Raw genomic sequence first — 22246 nt, forward strand, 5'->3', positions numbered from 1 at the left:
TTGTAAAATCGTAGTAGCCATCGTCCAGTTCATCTGGCATCGAGCTTACCGGCAACTTATTTACTTGCTTATTTGGTTGTGTCGTTGTAGTAGCCATCGTCATCTGGCATCGTGCTCAACGACGACTTATTTAGTCATCGTCCAGTGCATCTGACATCGTGCTTACCGACAACATATTTACTTGCTCATTGGGTTAAATTGCTTATCTCACTTAATACAGTTTGCACTCTTTCTATACTTATTATATATTCACTTATCTGGTGTTATACTCACTTAACCTAGTGTTGACAAAATTATTATATTTTTGACGCATATGCAGGTTACCGTATGATATGATTATAAAGATTTGTTTGAAGAAACTTGGAGTGCATGCTAAAGAAGAATATACAAGAATTAAATTTTGGATTTTTGTTTAACTTTTATAATTATGAATTTATGTACTTTGATTATTTGAAATTGTTGGATTATTTGAATTGAAATAACATATATTATCATTTTAATATTGTATAATACTACCTTGAGAGCTCTGGGAAATCAGCGCACGCCCCGACACTTCCGCCTTAGGTTGGGGTGTGACAAATTCTCCTTATCATACACTCTCTTAAAATACATAAAACCCGATACCACAGCTCTAGAGTAAACTTATTTTTCGATAAAATTGTTACATATAACTAATATTACCTTTTTAACATCACACATATTCAATTCACGTATATATAATATTAAACATACTTGATGCACACAAACAACATACAAGATAAAACCTGAACTAACGGTTAGTTGCAAAAAACATACCTTAGATACATGCTGATATAAACGCTGGAATAAGTGTGTGAAATCCAGAAGCTGAAAATTCACCAGAAAGAAAACATAAACGTGTAGACGAAGAAAGCCACATTCTCATTACAACATCAACGTATAACATAAAAGAATTCTAAACGTTACAAGTACAAATCGCCACACCATTAAAAATATGACTCGCATTCACCAAGTAACTGAAGCAAATAACTGCAAATGAAAGTGAAAACTTTCATAAAGCCCAAGTTTGCAGTTAAACTTTGATTTAAAGGTGTTGCATTTTCAAATCACTTCACGTGGATAAAAGCAATTTGTGTTACACCTGAATTGAAGTAATAACCATAAACATCAGCAGTTGTGTTGTTCATTTAACTAATTTCATAACGGATATTAAATGCTAAAAAAAGTTAAAAAACGGTTTACTTGCAGGGCATGAAGTCATATGCTACACCAAAACTACAAGGTTGGCATGGGCTTATACCAAAACTTATTTGTAGCAACCTGGGTTCAAACCAGTCAAACTTAACCGTTTGACCTTTTTAACCATGTTCTAACATGAAATGGTTCAACACCGAATTGTTGGTATCAACCGGTCAAACTCGATCCTTTGGCTTTTGACTCATGAGTTGAGCTCGAGCTTAAGGATAAGAGCACAAATGAAAATCAAGGTTAAACTTCAGAAAACACCACAAATTAAATCGAGTTCAAGTTCGACTTTGAGAAGGTTAAAATGTGCCAACGTTGGCTAATTGGTTTAAGAGCAAAACGAATATTTATGTTGACGTATTATTTCTCATCTTGGCTTTAGGTTGAACTGATAGAATAAAGTGAATAAAAGTTTAAATGAGCCAAGCTTGGCGCATTTTGACTTACTCGAGCTCGAAGTCGGTTTGATTCATGATGTTTTTTAAAGCTCGAACTCGGTTTAATCTGTGTTCTTTTTCGAAACCTCAAACTCTTTTTCGTTTTAAAAGAGAATTCTTATTTTTTTTAATAATTTGTGAAACTACAAATCCAAGACGGGTCGGGTTATCCAGAATGGTCAAACGGGCCACTATTTCAGTCAAAATCCTTCATGACCAGAGGTGAGTTGTTCTATTGTCTTATATTAAATTCATAAATTAATCATCTCATTTTGCAACACTCCATCAAAAGTAAAGAGAAAGAAACAAAATCCAATATCAACTACGAAAACACCTATTAGCTACTCACCTAACAAAGTATCAACAACCTCCAATATGATATAAATGTCACTAACCAAAATGCGGATTACATACACAAAGCAGCAACTATTATAGCAAACAACACTTAAGCCTTCGAAATCAGATAGCATACAGTGCAAACAAAATAAAGAACTTATACATACAAAAAACTCGTGTCATACAGGTGCCAAAAAGAAATGAAGCTAGGCAAAAAGCTTGCCACACCTGACCCAAAAAACAAAGGAAACACCCTTTGTGGGAACAGAGACTAGAAAATGAGGCATTAAATGGCCTAAAATAGTAAAAACTACCAGATTAACGAAGAAAAGTTTATGATGAACTTGAAAAACATCTAATATATACCGGTTTAAATGTCCCTAAGAAAACTATGACACCAAATTTCAATATTTATCTCATATATAATTTATTTATATATCTACAAAATCAGGAGGAGTTGGCAAAAGAGGTTGTACTTACGGCACAAAGAGTTGTACTTTTCATCATCTATGTGATTGCTTTTGGTTTGCCTACACGTGTTCGCTTCCTTTTACACGTCACAATAAGAAAAGAGAGGAGAGAGAATAAGCTGACTAGACTTATCCACTTTATTTATGCATTGTGGATGCTCTTACAAATCACATATTACAAAACCACATATGGTTTTCTCACCACATGTTGCAATCCTGATTTTCCTTCATACAAGTTTCTCCTTCTTCATCCTTCTTTTTTTCGTTTGCTTCACTTAATTTTAGGTCGTGGCCTCTGTTTTGCAGGTTATAATTATGGATTTTACTTCGTTGTTCTGTTTCCTTTAATTAATGGTATTGTACTACACTGACTGTTGTTGATTTACTTACATTATCATTATGTTTTAGGGTTTCTACTTCATAATATACTTAGCTTTGGTTGTTTTGATGAATTTCTTAGTTGTTTGACATGCATGCCAGCTGTTTGATGAAACGCCTCAAAGAAATTTGTTTTGCTACTCATCCTGCATGTCGGATGGTTTAGGTCACTGAATAGGATAAAAAACGGCAACGGCATAAAATAAAAAAAGAAATAAGAAGCTCTACCGAAATTGACGCGAACCCCGATTAAGCAATCAACTTAGAGAAAACAATCCGGCCCGAAGCAGACCGGTACCTCATTAAACACCCCGATTAAACATAAAATAATACATAAACTGAAACACCGAAATGCGATTAAGCAACACCCGACACCTAATTAAACAACATCCGACTTAGAGAACCCAATTAAACCTTAAAAATAGCGAAACTCACAAGAAACTACCCAGCCCAGGCCTGCTTAATCCTTCATGTTGCATGGTTTCGCGTTGGTTTTGGTAATCGAATAGGATAAAAAACGACACTGATTAGATGGTTTCATTTTTGTTTTGGTGATCGAATAGGAAAAATAAACTCACCAAAGAAAACGACAACCAAGAACAAAACTGAGTTTCATAATTTTATTTTTAATACTTTGTATACAATAATTTTGTAATCACCTGTTGTAGGTATAAATTGGATTACATCAAACTGGATGTTTAATAAGTGTAACTGTTTCAGAATACAATGTTTGTATTGACATGTATTTTGTCATTCTCTTATTGTGTTCAGATTAGCGTCAAGATTCAACTTAATAAATGATTTCACTTTCCTTCTGTTCGTTTGCAGATTTTCTAATCGTACTCAGGATCCCCGGAGGTCGGTCGTTTGCTGTCAACTCATAGTAAGTCGATTCGATTTTATAAACATCAAGTTAGCCAATATTCGTGCAGGATTTTCTAGCATCCCAAATTTTTATAAAATAAAAAAAGAACATAAACACGATACAATATAAGTTGAGAGTTCATCAGATAGGAGCGAAAGACTAAAATATTTCTAATCACATAGATTCATTTGAACTATGCAATTTGATCATCATCTGACCTTCTCAAAACTATAATTCAAAATATAAACATGACTATGAAATCAAAATAAATTAACAAGGGTCAGGCTAAACGTACCCCCCTTGGTTGCTTGTCATACCCCCCCCCCCCCCTTTCAATAGCTAACTTTCATATTACCTCTTAAAATCATATAATTACCAAATTAGCATAAAATTAAGGATTTCATTTTTTTTTACATGTTGCTTTTTTTTTATGATTTCTAGTTTAGGGTTTCGGGTTTAGGGTTCGGGTTGAGAGTTTAGTTTTTCTGGTTTAGGGTTCGGGCTTATGGTTTTAGATTTTCGAGTTTCGCGTTTTGGGTTTAGAGTTTAGGGTTTCGGGTTTAGGGTTTTATCTCTATAAATAGTATATTTATTTTGTTTGAACCATGTTTATAATGTTATAATTTAATTCCTGTTGGCTATTTCCTATTAATTATTTTCTTTTCATATTCCTGAAACTTGTGTATATACATGTAGTGCTGAAAGCCTGAAAGTAATCTGAGGACAAAAAGTGACGTGACAAGTAGTTTTTACAATGCCCAAAAGTGTTTATGCATATTTCTTCTAAGTTTAAGTATTTCGTCTACATAAAGTCACGACGCACCGCACCTTTTTCGAAAAATCGACTCGTCTTTGTCTTCTGCTCGCTACGGACGCATGCTTTGTATGGAATTGCTTGTTGCATATCGTAGATCGTATATATATATAGAGAGAGAGATGTAAGTAAGTTTGTGGGGGGAGGGGGGGTTTGAAACTGGGAATATATATTTTATATATTTATAGGGGAACTGGGATTGTGATTTGGGTGACTGAAAGGGTTAGTCAGTTACGCGTCACGTAAGTTTTGGGATGATGTAAGGGTGATGTGTGGGTTATTATTATTTTAATTTTAATTTTCATTTGAATAGAATATATTGATTTGTAATGTTGTTGGGCATCCCACGTTTTACGTACCCCACCCATGGCTTGATCACCGTCCTCTCACATTGTATTGAACTAGAACCCAATACGCGGCCTCTTGTCTTGTTCATGCCCTTTGTGCATATTATAAAACTAAAATTTTCATTTTGTTTAAAAATATAAGGATAATAGTAATGATATTATAATAATATAATACAATTAATTTAAATTCAAAATAGACTTAAATTCTTCTTTTTTGGGTATGTGTTTTTGTTTTGGTTTATAAAAGACTAGCTTTGCAATATAAAAGGAGTTATTGGTGCGGCTTATTGTTCATTTGTGTTGTATTTCGATATAAAAAATATACATATTTTAGTGGAATGTGTTGATAGTTTTAAATAGTTTTGTACGATCGACAAATCTTAACCCACTAATCATTCTAGTTTCAGTTTTTAATCGGCCATTTCGTTCTCAAACCTAATTTTATTAGTCTTCTAGTTACGTAGAAGAGCATTTTAATCATTTATACTTAAGGAGCAAACCTCTTATGCACAATCAATCAATCATACCCAGTGCAGCAAAGCTATAGGTAGGGTCTAGGAAGGGTGGGATGTAGGCACACCGTACCTCTATCCAAAGGGATAAAGAGGTGGCTTCCAGAGAGACCATCATCTCTAAAATACATATGTATGAAGCAATCCAAAGGAAATCAAAGTTCAACAACAACAACAATAATAATAATAATATATGGAAAGAATATACTATTATGGTGTGTGACCAAAATAAAGTAAATAGAAGCCCTAAGGTATTCTTTTTCTCCCTAAAAATCCTTAACTTTAATTTTATTTCTCCACGAATTCCTATCCTCAACCATGTCCTCGGAGAGCTTTAGGTCTATCAAATCATGCTTAATCCTCTCATCCCACGTCAATTTAGGTCGTCATCTACCCTTCCTTCCTTCTATAGTAATGTTTTCTACGGATCTAACGGGATTCGTCGTCTGTCTTCTCTTCACATGTCCAAACCATCTCAATCTCCACTCTCTTATCTTGTGCTATGTTCGCTACCCCTAATCTCTCCCGAAACACAACGCTTCTAATTCGGTCTAACCTTGTGTGCCCACACATCCAACGTAGCATTCTCATTTCTGCTACCTCCATCTTCCGCACTTGTGCCTTCTTGACGGCCCAGCAATTCGTTCCATATAGCATTGCAGGTCAATTGCAACCCTATAAAATTTTCCCTTTAGTTTAGTCGGGAAACTCTTGTCGCACAATATACCTGTGGCTGCTTTCCATCTACACCATCCTACCTGAACTCGATGGGTCACATCACTGTCTAATTCCCCATCGCTCTGAACAAATAATACTAGATACTTAAACTTCGTTACCTACGGAACCACCTGCCCTTCAATGGTGATCTGTAAGTCCTCATTGTCATTTCCCCCACCAAAATCACAGTGGAGGTACTCCGTCTTAGGTTGTTCGCCACTTCTCAAGCTTCATGTTTAGATCTTTTTTTCTCTCAGCAAGTAACACAATATCGTCTGCGAACATCATGCACCATGGAAGCGTCCCCTGAATCGACTTTGACAACTCATCCAAGACTACTGCAAAAAGAAACGGACTTAGCGCTGACCCATGGTGAAGACATACCTCTACCGGGAAGAAATCAGTATCCCCCACTAGCGCACGGACACTTGTTGCATTCCTGGTATACATATCCATAATTATCTCTATGTATCTCCTGGGTACTCCTCTACCCTCCAAGCACTCCCAAAGCACCTGTCGTGGCACACTATCGTAGGCCTTTTCTTGGTCAATAAACACCATATGAAGGTCACTGTAACACCCCGTAACCGCAGCGGAAACGTAAACGGGATGCAACAGACACATCTGATATCAACAGCATTGCTTATAAAGAAAACACCACTACATTAATTTACATCATATTACATTGTTCCGAGTTTAGTTACCGTCTAGGCGATAGCACATAAGTTTTACCAATATTACATTAACATAATTAATACAAAATGATCACTAAGCTTCCACAAAAACACGCATCATCAAGCAGGTAGCACTTATTCCAATTTGGGAGTACCTAGAAAGCATGGAAAGAAAACGGGTCAACTACGAATAGTTGGTGAGTTTCACTAATTTAAACAACAGTGACAAATCATTATAATAATCATATATTAGCGATGTAATTATGATGAGCCCACAAGTGAAACCTCTGACTATCACACACAATCCCCGTGGCATATCCCCCGCCCACGGACCCGTGGCATATCCCCCGCCCACGGAACTGCCCCAAACCGCTATGTCTAACATTACATAGCAAAATAAATAACAACAAAATAGACATGTGCAACTGGCTGGGAAACATCAGCAAATCCATGCCGGACCAGTTGGGTTTGTCAGACCAATAGTACTATCCACACTCTACCGGCTTTCAGTTAATCACTCGTGTTCCGGGGCCTTAGAATGTTAGCAACTCAGACAATTACCATCTTAGTACATTTCCGTACGATTCCCGTACAATAAAATATATATAAATCCACGCAAATCCATGCGTTCAGTATGTATTTAAACATTTCCATAACAACATGCTTTCCGCCCCGGGAAATTATTTAAAAACAATTCAGAAAAAGGGGCTCGTGAAACTCACCTTAACGTAGCAAGCAGTACACAATACACAGCTACTAATCCGGATCTGTAATACGATCCCTAAATTCGTTACTTTATAATCACTATTAATATAACTGTAACCGTGTTAACCGGTACATCTGGGGACACTGTTAACCCAGTACTGTATCCGTTCTGGGGGAAATGTTAACCCAGAAACTCTTCTCCGGACTCAGATTGTGATATCGTTTAGAGTTCACTAGTCAGATTTACTATTAGTCGTTTTTCCCGTTCTGCGTGCCTAGCACGGTTATCCATTTTTATGTTTCAAAAATGAGTTTGGTCACACACGACCCGAAAATAGTGGTTAATTGATAATTTAACTAAAGTTGTGAAATTAGGGCTCGGTTTAGACGCCCCGATAGGCCGCGGGACCCGTTTCCGTTTTTAGCGTACCGGAAACTGTTAAAATTACTCAAATCATCCGAATTATTTTCGGATGATTTATTTTTACTTGATTAACTCAATTATATGAAAATAGTTCATTTTTAGGGTTTTTATACACCAGTCAGCTCGCTTATGCGAACTTTACCGGTTTACGCGTTTTAAGCTTTAAAAGTTTGTTTTTGCACAATTAATTATCCGTTTAATCTCGGATCTTTAAATTTTGCACAAATCACTTTTTGACAGTGGGGAATTTTATAAAAATATTTCCAGAATTAATTTTTATATTTAACATTTATTTATCTATTTTTAAACCCCATTTAAACACTAAATATGTCGTAAATACCAAACGATCTTAGAAAAATCCCAAATTTCTCCTGGATGACCCCTGCCATCTCCATAGTCCCCTGTAGTTTTTCCAGAACCAAAATCCTTTTTTAAATGCCGTTTTCACTAAAACCGAGCTAGAAAACCCTAGAACTCGTTTAACCGAAAAGCCTACTTATACTTCTCCAACTGACCTCAAATTTTGTGTGTGGCTTATACATGTTATAAAAAGTTTATCTGAAATTTTCCAGAATTTTTCATCATATTTAACTATTTTTCACCATTTTTGGCCAAATCCGAGCACTAAATTCACCAAATATTCATCCTTTATCCAAAAATTACCAAACATTCACAGAACTCATATTTTCATATATCTAATATCTCTGTAAAATTTCATGACTTAACTCTACACGTATCACAATCTGTCCAAAAATACAAACATCACACAAAACCGAACTAACTTGTGTTTCTAGCTTCAAATCGCAAGAATCTCGCTTTCTATCCTTTGCTATCAACTAGATACAACACCTACAAGCACAATAACACCACACCAAGCAAGTTACACCCACAATTAAGCCATTTCTTTCATGGTTTCGGTTATGCTTTAAAAAACAAAGATTTAACCGTAAAAATTCGTTTTTGGTTCGTTTAACTCCTTTCTTGGACCAAGATCCCTTGTATAACCCGTATACATCACTTGATCATGCAAGAATCGGTTCCATCTCGGGTTCTCACCCTTTTTTCACTTGGAAACCTCATTTTCTTGCAAGAACACTCAAGAAATGAACATAATCACGTACATAACACGATCATTACCTTGTTTTTCTTGCTAAATGCCTCGGTTTTTAGGTCAAGAACTTGAGAGAGTTGAAGGTTTGTTGGATTATTGGATGAAAAAAAAGAAAAATGGAATGGGGTTGGACCATATGGTCCGATCGGTGTAAGGAGGTGGTGGGGTGGGACCCACATCTCCATTTTTAGCCACATATTCAGATTCCCGTAATCTGGATAATGTTTTGGATAATCTGGTTCAGTTCGTTTTTCGGTTAAACGTTTAATTCGGCTTAAAACGAGGCTAAAACGGTCGTTTTTCGGCTTAAAAATGAAGTTTATATAAAACCGATTTAAAAACTTTAAAAACATAAACCATGACTTTCATGGACTTAAAACATCATAGTATTAATAATTGTGCATCTTTTTCGGCTTGATCGATCGTCTCTTGCTTGGTTTGGTATTAAAGGTTTCGTTTAACGTACCGACGTATCATTAAATCGAAATCCTTTTTCTGTGCTTTAATTCACTTATCCCAAAGCTTTAATACTTCGCAAACATCACTAAATATTATATATTTCGTCTATAATGCAATCTCCGATCGTTCGGGCTTCAATAACCGTTAATCGGTTAATCGTATTTCCAATACGATTAACTGTATAATCGAGTATAATTCGTACTATGAATCATACATACTTGTATAAACGCATCATAATTCACATATTCATTATTAAATAACACATAAATAGTATATACCGGTTAGGGTATACCTGATTTTGCCGGAATCGTTACATTCTCCCCCCGTAAAAGAAATTTCGTCCTCGAAATTTTTACGCGACGACTACTTCGTTTTGAGGAAATAAATAGGGGTATTTCTTCCGGAATTCGTCCTTTCGTTCCCATGTATATTCTGGGCCTCGATGCGAATTCCATCTAACTTTGACCAACGAAATCTTGTTGTGTCTAAGTTGCTTGATTTTCCCGTCTACTATTTCTATGGGTTCCTCTACGAAATTGAGCTTATCATTTATTTGGACACCCTCTAAAGGTAACACCGATGTCTCATCCGCCAGACATCTTTTCAAATTCGATACGTGAAACACGTTGTGAACTGCACTCAATTCATCGGGTAGTTCTAATCGGTATGCTACGGGACCGATTTTTGCAGTAATATTGAATGGTCCAATATATCTCGGGGCTAACTTCCCCGCCTTTCCAAATCTGACTACACCCTTCCAAGGTGATACTTTCAAATAAACCTTATCACCTTTCTCAAACGACAACGGTTTTCTACGGGTATCGGCATAACTCTTCTGCCGATCCCGTGCGGCCTTCAGATTGTTCCTAATTTCAAGGACTTTGCTGGTCGTTTCCTGGACTAGGTCTGATCTAATAACCTGAGTGTCGCCCACTTCAGTCCAACAGAGTGGTGATCGGCACTTCCGACCATACAATGCTTCGTAAGGCGCTGCCTTTATACTGCTATGATAACTGTTATTATAGGAAAATTCAACGAGTGGGAGATGTTGACCCCAATTTCCCTTAAAATCCAGTACGCATGCACGAAGCAAATCCTCCAGGGTTTGGATGGTCCTCTCAGACTGACCATCGGTCTGAGGGTGGTAAGCTGTGCTTAGATCAATACGTGTTCCCAGCGCTTCTTGCACAGCTTGCCAAAGTTTGGAGGTGAAATGGCTATCCCGATCGGAGATGATTGAGATGGGTATCCCATGACGAGACACAATTTCATTTATATAAATTTGCGCAAGTCTCTCAGTGTTATAATTATTCCTAATCGGGATAAAATGTGCCGATTTGGTTAATCGATCCACGATTACCCAAATTGCGTCATGTCCTCGGGACGTTTTAGGGAGACGTGTCACAAAATCCATCGTGATTTGCTCCCACTTCCATTCGGGAATCTCCGGTTGTTGCAACATCCCCGAGGGTTTCTGGTGCTCCGCCTTAACTCTCGCACAAGTCGTACATTTACCGACATACGTTGCGATATCCTTTTTCATACCCGGCCACCAGTAGAACTCCTTCACATCCTTGTACATCTTATCCGATCCCGGATATATGGAATATTTCGATCTATGCGCTTCGTCTATGATTAATTCACGAAGGTCAGGAGGGTCGGGATCCAAGCCCGATTTTTGAAATAGAGAATTTCGTCCACGCGCTGTTCGAAATTCTTCTCATTACCGTAAAGTCCCTCATTTTCCAAGTGTTCCTCTTTCAACGCCTCACGTTGAGCGACTCGAATCAGGTCCGAAAGGTTTGACTGGACTATCATCCCCAGCGCTCGCACTCGCAATGGCTTAACCCGATCTTTCCTACTCAAGGCATCGGCTACAACGTTAGCCTTGCCGGGGTGATAACGGATGTCACAGTCATAGTCGCTCAACAACTCGACCCACCTTCATTGTCTCATATTCAGTTCTTTCTGATCGAATATGTGTTGCAAACTTTTATGATCGGTGAAGATGGTGCACTTCGTACCGTAGAGATAATGTCTCCAGATTTTAAGTGTGAAGATAACCGCTCCCAGTTCTAAGTCATGAGTAGTGTAATTCTTCTCATTTACTTTTAACTGTCGGGAAGCATAGGCTATAACCTTATTATTCTGCATCAACACGCATCCTAACCCTCTACGCGATGCGTCACAATACGAGACAAAGCCATCGTCTCCATCGGGGAGACTTAAAATCGGCGCTTGGCACAATTTTTGCTTTAACGTTTGAAACGCCGTCTCCTGCTCTTCTCCCCATTCATACTTTCGATCCTTTTGAGTCAGGAGAGTTAAAGGTTGGGCGATGCTGGAAAAGTTCTCTATGAATCGACGATAATATCCAGCTAAGCCTAAGAATTGGCGGATTTCCTTTGGCGTTTTAGGCGCTTGCCAATTCTTAATTGCTTCAATCTTACTCGGATCAACGTGTATTCCTTGATGGTTTACAACGTGACCGAGGAATTGCACTTCTTGTAACCAGAAGTTACACTTGGAGAATTTTGCATACAACTTCTCCTGATTCAGAAGCTCTAAAATTATTCTTAAGTGCTGCTCGTGCTCTTCTTTACTTTTCGAGTAAATCAAAATATCGTCAATAAACACGATGACGAATTTTTCGAGATAGGGTTTACAGACTCGATTCATGAGGTCCATGAACACCGCCGGCGCATTTGTTAGCCCGAAAGGCATAACTAAGAACTCGTAATGGCCGTAGCGAGTCCGGAATGCGGTTTTTGGGATATCTTCTTCCTGAATTCTAACCTGATGGTATCCCGATCTAAGATCGATTTTTGAGAAATAGCTCGCACCTTGCAGCTGGTCAAACAGGTCATCAATTCGAGGAATAGGGTACCTATTTTTGATTGTTAACTTGTTCAACTCCCTGTAATCAATGCACATTCTAAGGCTCCCGTCCTTCTTTTTCACGAATAATACAGGTGCACCCCACGGGGAATAACTAGGACGTATAAATCCTTTATCCAACAATTCTTGCAACTGATTGGATAATTCTTGCATCTCGGACGGTGCAAGTCGGTAGGGCGCTTTAGCAACAGGGCCAGCTTGAGGTAATAAATCGATTCTGAATTCGACCTGTCGGGTTGGCGGTAATCCAGGAAGTTCTTCTGGAAAAACTTGTGGAAACTCGCGTACTACCGGGATATCATCCACCCGTTTCTCATCAGAATCTGTGGCCGTCAAGCTTGCTAGATACGCCACGCATCCCTGGCGTATATATTTTAACAACTTGAGGTGGGATATAAATGGTATCATTGTGCCCGACTTCTCTCCTTGCACTAACACCTCTTCGTCATCCGACACCCGGATCTTGACGATTTTCTTATCACAGTTTATTTCTACTTTGTTACGTGCTAACCAATCCATTCCCACTATCACGTCAAAACTACCTAATTCTACCGGTAATAAGTCAATCAGGAAGGATTGATCGTTCAGAATAAAAGGGCAATTCTGAACTATCTGATTAACTATCATGGTTTTACCGTTAGCTACTTCTACAGTATAAGGTTCTATGGTTTCACTAATCGGAAGGTTTGCTATCGATAGGAACTTAACAGAGACAAAACTTCTATCGGCGCCTGTATCAAATAATTCAGAAGCGTAATGATCAGAGACGAGGAATGTACCTGTCACTACGCTGGGGTCCTGGCGTGCTTCGTTCGCCCCCATCACAAAAGCTCGGCCTCTCGCCGGATTGGACGGCGATGCCTGACCCACTGCTTGTCTCCCATTTCCTCCCTGGTTCAGCCTCGGACAGTTTCTCTTGAAGTGATCTGTGCTGCCGCATTCAAAGCAAGCACGGCTGGTGGTCATCATTTGGTTTCCTTGTGGGTTTTGTTGTCGGGCTGGTTGGGTCCTAAATGGCTGCGCACGGATAGGTTGCGGTTGTCGGTTCAGATTGTTCAGGTTTGTCCTACAACTCGGTGCGTAGTGCCCATTCCTGCCACACCGTTGGCACACTACCCCCCTGCACTCGCCACCATGCTGGTAACCGCATTTCCCACACCTAGGAAACATCCTTGACTGCGGTTCCTGCCTTCCACCTGAACTAGTCATGGCGTAGTTCTGGGCAGCGGGCCTGGCACGTTTATTTTGCTGCTTCTCCTGGATCCTACTGTCGTACGTACCTCACTTTCCCCCAGCAGACTCTCCTGCCACCTTCAGTGACCCACTCCTCACGAAATCGTATGTGACAATACCAGCTTGCGTCACCGCACCCTCAAACGTCTGGTGCCCCCCAGCGTTGACTATACTCCTTACTACTGGGGTTAGTCCCCATATATAACGCTCAACCCTCTTTGACTCTGGGGTGACCAACCATGGCACCAATCGCGACAACTCATTGAATCGGTTCGTATAACCCTAGTGGTCTGCCCCCTGCATCTCCAAGTTCCACAACTCGATTTCTAACTTCTGCAGTTCGTTTTTCGGGCAGAAATGTTCCAGTACAAGGGCTTTGAGTTCTGCCCAGGTCATGCGGTTTGTCGCTGCCTGACCGCGAGTTTGCACTATTGTGTTCCACCATGTCAAGGTATGGTCCGTGAACGTGCAGGTAGCATACTTAACAATGTACTCCTCAGGGCAGTTACTGATGTTCACAACCGACTCTATTTTCTCAATCCACTTAACCAACCCATTGGGTCCCTCAGACCCGCTAAATTCTAGGGGCTTGCACAACATAAAATCTTTAATTGAACATCCCCTTGTTGCAGGAGTCGGTTCAGTGCGGTTCGTTTATACACTGGGTATAGGGCCATTGCTATCTGTAACGACCACCCTAGGTGGTGTGTCATTACTCGGAATCGGGTTACCGTTCGGTGGAGGGTTAACATTTTGTTCCCCATCATTTGGTGGTCGTTTGATTGCTCGCAGGGCTTGGATTGGTCGTGTTGTTAATACTGGCGGCGATGCGCGATACTATATCCGGTATCGCCGCCTCTAACTGTCGAGCAATCAGACGACTCACATCCACTTCTGACATTTGAGCTGACCGTTTAGGTGCCATTCTACACAACATTAAGAAAATACATATAATTAATACAAATTCCAATCTTGATACACAACACATATTTTATTCATTAATAAACATTAGTACATTTTACATAATCATCAGTACACATTACATTAACGTCAGCCCATAGATTAAGTTTTCATACATCAGTCCTACATCGGCATCATTTCGACATAACCTGCTATGGGTCAGTGCTTGAATGATACATCAAAAATATCTACAATGGTATCCCAAAAAAAAAAAGACCCCCTATGGGCTAGTGACTGTACTATAACTACCCAAGATTCACTCTATGTTAGCATCGTCACTAACTGCTTACACAGAGTATCAAAAAGCGGACCCTGACTACTACCACCATAACATGATCTAAACATGGTGGTATACCAACCACACCAACACTGCCACCATCACCACTAACACTGCCATCAAACCCCGGATCCGTGTTTCCATCCTGTCAATCATCCACTGGGAGTATGCGTCCTCCCTCCTCAGCTGAGCGATCGCATACTGGCTGTCCAGTATGCAGTCCGCCAAGTGATTCCTCCTCTGAATACCCACTGTCAAGGCGGTGGTGTGCTCATTCATCTGCTCGGTGAGCACTCGGAGCCATGCAGCCTCGGTAGAGGGACGCTCATCCCTCACCGGCCTAGGGGTACCCCACACGGGTGGAGGCACAGGCTCGGGCTGGGGGCGGGAGGACTCGCCCCTGTGGTAAGTGGGTCTGGGTGGGGTAAAGGTAGGTGGGACATAAGGGGCACTGATCCGCGCCGTGAGGCGGGGACCGGGTTTGGAGGGGTAAGGGTGACCTGTGGTGCGGGTGGGGTGGGGGATCTGGCAACCCTAGCAGGGGAGGACAAGCTAGCACTCCTATGGCTAGTCTCAGTAGGCTCAGTGCTGGAAGCTAAGCGTAAACTCCTAGAGTCCCCGGAACTGGTCTCCTCCGGGTCCTCCTCTACTGATAAACTTCGTGATCTTGACATCCTTACCTATACACAAGTTAGCAAACATATAGTTCCTTCCATAATGTAAATCATAATTAAATTAATATACACACATTTATACAACCTTGTCACATAAAAATATTATCATATACTTACACATATGTTGCCGATTTTACCTATTAATGTTCCCCGTGACTTCCCCTGAATTCCCTCGTGCGGACAAGTCTGTTATTATGTTCCGGACCATAATAACTCACTTGTCCTTCCAAGTTCATCCAGATCTCGTCACTATATATTATTAGTTGATATTCAGATCCTATAATACTTGAGCTACTGGTTATATTTTAGGTATCTCTTAAAGACATCCTAATTCATTTATAACCAATGGCTCTGATACCAAGTTCTGTAACACCCCGTAACCGCAGCGGAAACGTAAACGGGATGCAACAGACACATCTGATATCAACAACATTGCTTATAAAGAAAACACCACTACATTAATTTACATCATATTACATTGTTCCGAGTTTAGTTACCGTCTAGGCGATAGCACATAAGTTTTACCAATATTACATTAACATAATTAATACAAAATGATCACTAAGCTTCCACAAAAACACGCATCATCAAGCAGGTAGCACTTATTCCAGTTTGGGAGTACCTAGAAAGCATGGAAAGAAAACGGGTCAACTACGAATAGTTGGTGAGTTTCACTAATTTAAACAACAGTGACAAATCATTATAATAATCATATATTAGCGATGTAATTATGCTGAGCCCACAAGTGAAACCTCTGACTATCACACACAATCCCCGTGGCATATCCCCCGCCCACGGAACTGCCCCAAACCGCTATGTCTAACAATACATAGCAAAATAAATAACAACAAAATAGACATGTGCAACTGGCTGGGAAACATCAGCAAATCCATGCCGGACCAGTTGGGTTTGTCAGACCAATAGTACTATCCACACTCTACCGGCTTTCAGTTAATCACTCGTGTTCCGGGGCCTTAGAATGTTAGCAACTCAGACAATTACCATCTTAGTACATTTCCGTACGATTCCCGTACAATAAAATATATATAAATCCACGCAAATCCATGCGTTCAGTATGTATTTAAACATTTCCATAACAACATGCTTTCCGCCCCGGAAATTATTTAAAAACAATTCAGAAAAAGGGGCTCGTGAAACTCACCTTAACGTAGCAAGCAGTACACAATACACAGCTACTAATCCGGATCTGTAATACGATCCCTAAATTCGTTACTTTATAATCACTATTAATATAACTGTAACCGTGTTAACCGGTGCATCTGGGGACACTGTTAACCCAGTACTGTATCCGTTCTGGGGAAAATGTTAACCCAGAAACACTTCTCCGGACTCAGATTGTGATATCGTTTAGAGTTCACTAGTCAGATTTACTATTAGTCGTTTTTCCCGTTCTGCGTGCCTAGCACGGTTATACATTTTTATGTTTCAAAAATGGGTTTGGTCACACACGACCCGAAAATAGTGGTCAATTGATAATTTAACTAAAGTTGTGAAATTAGGGCTCGGTTTAGACGCCCCGATTGGCCGCGGGACCCGTTTCCGTTTTTAGCGTACCGGAAACTGTTAAAATTACTCAAATCATCCGAATTATTTTTGGATGATTTATTTTTACTTGATTAACTCAATTATATGAAAATAGTTCATGTTTAGGGTTTTTATACACCAGTCAGCTCGCTTATGCGAACTTTACCGGTTTACGCGTTTTAAGCTTTAAAAGTTTGTTTTTGCACAATTAATTATCCGTTTAATCTCGGAACTTGAAATTTTGCACAAATCACTTTTTGACAGTGGGGAATTTTATAAAAATATTTCCAGAATTAATTTTTATATTTAACATTTATTTATCTATTTTTAAACCCCATTTAAACACTAAATATGTCGTAAATACCAAACGATCTTAGAAAAATCCCAAATTTCTCCTGGATGACCCCTGCCATCTCCATAGTCCCCTGTAGTTTATCCAGAACCAAAATCCTTTTTTAAATGCCGTTTTCACTAAAACCGAGCTAGAAAACCCTAGAACTCATTTAACCGAAAAGCCTACTTAGACTTCTCCAACAGACCTCAAATTTTTTGTGTGGCTTATACATGTTATAAAAAGCTTATCTGAAATTTTCCAGAATTTTTCATGATATTTAACTATTTTTCACCATTTTTGGCCAAAACCGAGCACTAAATTCACCAAATATTCATCCTTTATCCAAAAATTACCAAACATTCACAGAACTCATATTTTCATATATCTAATACCTCTGTAAAATTTCATGACCTAACTCTACACGTATCACAATCTGTCCAAAAATACAAACATCACACAAAACCGAACTACCTTGTGTTTCTAGCTTCAAATCGCAAGAATCTCGGTTTCTAGCCTTTGCTATCAACTTGATACAACACCTACAAGCAAAATAACACCACACCAAGCAAGTTACACCCACAATCAAGCCATTTCTTTCATGGTTTCGGTTATGCTTTAAAAAACAAAGATTTAACCGTAAAAATTCGTTTTTGGTTCGTTTAACTCCTTTCTTGGACCAAGATCCCTTGTATAACCCGTATACATCACTTGATCATGCAAGAATCGGTTCCATCTCGGGTTCTCACCCTTTTTTCACTTGGAAACCTCATTTTCTTGCAAGAACACTCAAGAAATGAACATAATCACGTACATAACACGATCATTACCTTGTTTTTCTTGCTAAATGCCTCGGTTTTTAGGTCAAGAACTTGAGAGAGTTGAAGGTTTGTTGGATTATTGGATGAAAAAAAAGAAAAATGGAATGGGGTTGGACCATATGGTCCGATCGGTGTAAGGAGGTGGTGGGGTGGGACCCACATCTCCATTTTTAGCCACATATTCAGATTCCCGTAATCTGGATAATGTTTTGGATAATCTGGTTCAGTTCGTTTTTCGGTTAAACGTTTAATTCGGCATAAAACGAGGCTAAAACGGTCGTTTTTCGGCTTAAAAATGAAGTTTATATAAAACCGATTTAAAAACTTTAAAAACTTAAACCATGACTTTCATGGACTTAAAACATCATAGTATTAATAATTGTGCATCTTTTTCGGCTTGATCGATCGTCTCTTGCTTGGTTTGGTATTAAAGGTTTCGTTTAACGTACCGACGTATCATTAAATCGAAATCCTTTTTCTGTGCTTTAATTCACTTATCCCGAAGCTTTAATACTTCGCAAACATCACTAAATATTATATATTTCGTCTATAATGCAATCCCCGATCGTTCGGGCTTCAATAACCGTTAATCGGTTAATCGTATTTCCAATACGATTAACTGTATAATCGAGTATAATTCGTACTATGAATCATACATACTTGTATAAACGCATCATAATTCACATATTCATTATTAAATAACACATAAATAGTATATACCGGTTAGGGTATACCTGATTTTGCCGGAATCGTTACATTCTCCCCCCGTAAAAGAAATTTCGTCCTCGAAATTTTTACGCGGCGACTACTTCGTTTTGAGGAAATAGATAGGGGTATTTCTTCCGGAATTCGTCCTTTCGTTCCCATGTATATTCTGGGCCTCGATGCGAATTCCATCTAACTTTGACCAACGAAATCTTGTTGTGTCTAAGTTGCTTGATTTTCCCGTCTACTATTTCTACGGGTTCCTCTACGAAATTGAGCTTATCATTTATTTGGACACCCTCTAAAGGTAACACCGATGTCTCATCCGCCAGACATCTTTTCAAATTCGTTACGTGAAACACGTTGTGAATTGCACTCAATTCATCGGGTAGTTCTAATCGGTATGCTACGGGACCGATTTTTGCAGTAATATTGAATGGTCCAATATATCTCGGGGCTAACTTCCCCGCCTTTCCAAATCTGACTACACCCTTCCAAGGTGATACTTTCAAATAAACCTTATCACCTTTCTCAAACGATAACGGTTTTCTATGGGTATCGGCATAACTCTTCTGCCGATCCCGTGCGGCCTTCAGATTGTTCCTAATTTCAAGGACTTTGCTGGTCGTTTCCTGGACCAGGTCTGATCTAATAACCTAAGTGTCGCCCACTTCAGTCCAACAGAGTGGTGATCGGCACTTCCAACCATACAATGCTTCGTAAGGCGCTGCCTTTATACTGCTATGGTAACTGTTATTATAGGAAAATTCAACGAGTGGGAGATGTTGATCCCAATTTCCCTTAAAATCCAGTACGCATGCACGAAGCAAATCCTCCAGTGTTTGGATGATCCTCTCAGACTGACCATCGGTCTGAGGGTGGTAAGCTGTGCTTAGATCAATACGTGTTCCCAGCGCTTCTTGCACAGCTTGCCAAAGATTGGAGGTGAAATGGCTATCCCGATCGGAGATGATTGAGATGGGTATCCCATGACGAGACACAATTTCATTTATATAAATTTGCGCAAGTCTCTCAGTGTTATAATTATTCCTAATCGGGATAAAATGTGCCGATTTGGTTAATCGATCCACGATTACCCAAATTGCATCATGTCCTCGGGACGTTTTAGGGAGATGTGTCACAAAATCCATCGTGATTTGCTCCCACTTCCATTCGGGAATCTCCGGTTGTTGCAACATCCCCGAGGGTTTCTGCTGCTCCGCCTTAACTCTCGCACAAGTCGTACATTTACCGACATACGTTGCGATATCCTTTTTCATACCCGGCCACCAGTAGAACTCCTTCACATCCTTGTACATCTTATCCGATCCCGGATATATGGAATATTTCGATCTATGCGCTTCGTCCATGATTAATTCACGAAGGTCATGGAGGGTCGGGATCCAAGCCCGATTTTTGAAATAGAGAATTTCGTCCACGCGCTGTTCGAAATTCTTCTCATTACCGTAAAGTCCCTCCTTTTCCAAGTGTTCCTCTTTCAACGCCTCACGTTGAGCGACTCGAATCAGGTCCGAAAGGTTTGACTGGACTATCATCCCCAGCGCTCGCACTCGCAATGGCTTAACCCGATCTTTCCTACTCAAGGCATCGGCTACAACGTTAGCCTTGCCGGGGTGATAACGGATGTCACAGTCATAGTCGCTCAACAACTCGACCCACCTTCATTGTCTCATATTCAGTTCTTTCTGATCGAATATGTGTTGCAAACTTTTATGATCGGTGAAGATGGTGCACTTCGTACCGTAGAGATAATGTCTCCAGATTTTAAGTGTGAAGATAACCGCTCCCAGTTCTAAGTCATGAGTAGTGTAATTCTTCTCATTTACTTTTAACTGTCGGGAAGCATAGGCTATAACCTTATTATTCTGCATCAACACGCATCCTAACCCTCTACGCGATGCGTCACAATACGAGACAAAGCCATCGTCTCCATCGGGGAGACTTAAAATCGGCGCTTGGCACAATTTTTGCTTTAACGTTTGAAACGCCGTCTCCTGCTCTTCTCCCCATTCATACTTTCGATCCTTTTGAGTCAGGAGAGTTAAAGGTTGGGCGATGCTGGAAAAGTTCTCTATGAATCGACGATAATATCCAGCTAAGCCTAAGAATTGGCGGATTTCCTTTGGCGTTTTAGGCGCTTGCCAATTCTTAATTGCTTCAATCTTACTCGGATCAACGTGTATTCCTTGATGGTTTACAACGTGACCGAGGAATTGCACTTCTTGTAACCAGAAGTTACACTTGGAGAATTTTGCATACAACTTCTCCTGATTCAGAAGCTCTAAAATTATTCTTAAGTGCTGCTCGTGCTCTTCTTTACTTTTCGAGTAAATCAAAATATCGTCAATAAACACGATGACGAATTTTTCGAGATAGGGTTTACAGACTCGATTCATGAGGTCCATGAACACCGCCGGCGCATTTGTTAGCCCGAAAGGCATAACTAAGAACTCGTAATGGCCGTAGCGAGTCCGGAATGCGGTTTTTGGGATATCTTCTTCCTGAATTCTAACCTGATGGTATCCCGATCTAAGATCGATTTTTGAGAAATAGCTCGCACCTTGCAGCTGGTCAAACAGGTCATCAATTCGAGGAATAGGGTACCTATTTTTGATTGTTAACTTGTTCAACTCCCTGTAATCAATGCACATTCTAAGGCTCCCGTCCTTCTTTTTCACGAATAATACAGGTGCACCCCACGGGGAATAACTAGGACGTATAAATCCTTTATCCAACAATTCTTGCAACTGATTGGATAATTCTTGCATCTCGGACGGTGCAAGTCGGTAGGGCGCTTTAGCAACAGGGCCAGCTTGAGGTAATAAATCGATTCTGAATTCGACCTGTCGGGTTGGCGGTAATCCAGGAAGTTCTTCTGGAAAAACTTGTGGAAACTCGCGTACTACCGGGATATCATCCACCCGTTTCTCATCAGAATCTGTGGCCGTCAAGCTTGCTAGATACGCCACGCATCCCTGGCGTATATATTTTAACAACTTGAGGTGGGATATAAATGGTATCATTGTGCCCGACTTCTCTCCTTGCACTAACACCTCTTCGTCATCCGACACCCGGATCTTGACGATTTTCTTATCACAGTTTATTTCTACTTTGTTACGTGCTAACCAATCCATTCCCACTATCACGTCAAAACTACCTAATTCTACCGGTAATAAGTCAATCAGGAAGGATTGATCGTTCAGAATAAAAGGGCAATTCTGAACTATCTGATTAACTATCATGGTTTTACCGTTAGCTACTTCTACAGTATAAGGTTCTATGGTTTCACTAATCGGAAGGTTTGCTAT

The 22246-nt window shown here is 39.8% G+C and overlaps 1 non-coding gene across 1 annotated transcript; it reads right to left on the reverse strand.

Annotated features, from left to right (window-relative positions):
- Window positions 1–3843: 3843 nt before the first annotated feature.
- On the reverse strand, window positions 3844–3932 carry LOC143576462 (small nucleolar RNA snR60/Z15/Z230/Z193/J17). Its single transcript, XR_013142955.1, has one exon. It is a non-coding gene; the product is annotated as a small nucleolar RNA snR60/Z15/Z230/Z193/J17 (small nucleolar RNA).
- Window positions 3933–22246: the final 18314 nt, after the last annotated feature.

This window comes from Bidens hawaiensis, unplaced genomic scaffold (genome assembly GCF_021521415.1).
Source record: "Bidens hawaiensis isolate Kalapana, Puna unplaced genomic scaffold, B.hawaiensis_p1.1 tig00028183_1, whole genome shotgun sequence".
Taxonomy (NCBI): Eukaryota; Viridiplantae; Streptophyta; class Magnoliopsida; order Asterales; family Asteraceae; genus Bidens; species Bidens hawaiensis.